Below are 2,559 nucleotides of genomic sequence, written 5' to 3'. Positions count from 1 at the left end.
TTCCCCAGAGGCTTTGGTTTGTCAGAAACTGATCCAATAAGCTCTTTTTTCTTATTTTCCCTCAATATCTTGGAGCATTCTTTTACGATTGCACTGTCGACCCCCATTTGCACCATTAATTCGTGTAAAAGTAAATGTAGCTAGATCTATTTTTACCTCTCCTAGAAGGGGTTATACAAACAGCGTGTCCGTCTGTGTGTGTACTCCTTCTTATTGACTTTTGGGACGGACCGAGCACTCGGTGTTATGGCAACCTCCCAACTTCCAATGGCAGGGTTTCCACCAATTGTTTACGGTAATCGTCTTGGTTTCAATTTGCGATAGCATCGAGCGGGATTCGAACCCGAGCCCTCCTGCATGACAGGCGAGTGTTCTACCACAGAACCACCGATACATGTTACAGTTCACAGAAAATTATAAGCTCAGCTGAAGCGGAAGCGTTTATTACAAATTAACAGAGTATTAAATTTCGGTTTTTATTAAAATAGAACGAAATTTCGTGTTCCATTTAAATTATTGCATCGAAGATATTATAATGTAGCGTCTTCTCTGTTGATTAAAAAGAATGCGCCGCCCAGGTTTTGAACCCGAACCCTTCTTCATGGCAGGCGAATGTTCTACCACAGAACCACCGATACACGTAACAATTATTTGAAAATTATAAACTCAGCTTAGTGGAAGAGTATATTAATGGTTTTTAAAGTCTAAATTTTTTACGTTTGAAATTTTGATGGTCAAATCTTGTTTTAGCGCAGTCAGCAGAGATAAGAGGGTTAAAGGGTAGAACCTGTGGGTTTTTTGTTATTTATTTACGAGTTTTATTATCGTCTTTAAAAAAGTTGTAATAATGCAAAAGCGTTTATTTAACGTGTATTGATGTAAGAGCGGTCGTTTCGTCAAGTGGCTCTCTGTGCATTGTTGATGGTAAGGTTTTTGCTTCTTGTTAATACATTTGGTGTGGAAATTTGGATATCTACGATTCCTAATGCTGTCGTTGATTTCCTGGGTGAGAAAAATACAAATACCCTCTGTAGATATTTCTTTCATTAAAATATGCTTCGTATTATATTTAACTGATAAACTTGTTCTGTAAATAGGGTTAAATTCAATTGTGAATTGTTTTAGTACGTCTAACTCGCTGTTGTAACTACTTAATTTATATTATTCTGAATAAATTAAACTCGGTTGTTTGGTCTCAATTATTTAAATAAAAATTAAAATTTAATACCGGGCGGGATTGAAAGTGGGTTAACGTTTTTAGTAAATAACTCTGAATTGCGGATATATCTTTAAGGGTCATCTCGAGAGATTAATACCACTAGGGACAATTTTTCCGAGGAGAGGTATATTTTGGCTTGCCAACTTGTTTCAAAATAGTGTGCGTTGCTTTTAGGTACTCTTCTCCTGTCGTGTCTTTAAATTTCAATTGCTGAACTTCAGTCGAAATGTATGAAGCCAACAAGATCCTTCTTCAAACGAAAAACCAATTTCTGGGTATTCATCTTTTTGATGGTCCATTTCAAACAATGGTTTACAGCAACTAAATAAATAAGAATTTAATAATGATTATAATTTAAAGTAAGATGAAAAATAATAAATAAGTATCCTTTTTTCCCGAAGGACATCGCTCACACACCGCGGCTTGGTCATTCGTCTGTTCCTTGCCTACTTCTTCGGCTTTAAATTTTTTTTCTTCAACAGCTCACTCTAGACCCGCCCCCAGGAAAACGTCATACCGGAAACCCACCTGGCCAGATATTGCGATCGCGGGGGTTTAGGAGCTACAATTCATCCCCTACCTTCCACTCCCTTTTATAAATTATCTCTGGTCGTACTAAAACGACACCGGGTAGTTTAACAATTACGCTGATTTATTTTTTAATTGAATTGTTTGGGGTCGAGCGCGTACGCAGGACCCCGCTACCATAAATTATACGCCCCATCCAATGCAATTTGCAAAAGAAAGTTGGAGTCAAACCATCGTGGTGCAATGATGGGCTCTCGTCCAAGCCCGCCTCCTCATTGATCAAGGCTGCAGCGACGCCAGGTAAGTATGACTATAGTTGTTTAATTGAGACATTTGTAATGGAGAAAAGTAAACTCGGCTGCCCTACGCGACCTTTCTGTTTCGCGATATTTTATATGTTTAAGCCTTATTTCGAAATATCCGAAGCCTTTACTGTACAGCGTAGTACATAATAAAGGACCCGTTGATAAAATATACAAAAACGTTGTTACTCCGCGTTGGCGCAGATGGAATTAGTGTTTCCATTTAAGCTTTTTAACGTGCGAATAATCAGTCCCAAAGGATTTGGGAAGAGCCAAATATAAATACGCGGAATACAGTTGCCGGAGTTGTGGTATCAAAGGACACCTACCGAGAGCCTGTCAAGAAAGGGCACCCGTCACGGCGGCAACCAGAGGAAGCACATCGACGAGACGAAAGTAAATCAAGAGTACACCACATTAGTAGCGAGGGCGAAATACAACGTGACCACGACTGTAACCCAGCAGCAAAAATGCACCACGCTTTCCACGAATACGACATATTTCTAATAG

General features: G+C 39.0%; 1 non-coding gene across 1 annotated transcript; it reads right to left on the bottom strand.

The window, feature by feature from the left end:
- Positions 1–1,892: 1,892 nt before the first annotated feature.
- LOC149957716 (U1 spliceosomal RNA) lies at positions 1,893–2,055 on the bottom strand. The gene has a single exon (XR_016479369.1). It is a non-coding gene; the product is annotated as a U1 spliceosomal RNA (small nuclear RNA).
- Positions 2,056–2,559: the final 504 nt, after the last annotated feature.

Source organism: Leiobunum rupestre, chromosome 2 (genome assembly GCF_980474605.1).
Source record: "Leiobunum rupestre chromosome 2, qqLeiRupe1.1.hap1, whole genome shotgun sequence".
Taxonomy (NCBI): domain Eukaryota; kingdom Metazoa; phylum Arthropoda; class Arachnida; order Opiliones; family Sclerosomatidae; genus Leiobunum; species Leiobunum rupestre.
This window is presented reverse-complemented; position numbering and strand designations above follow the sequence as displayed.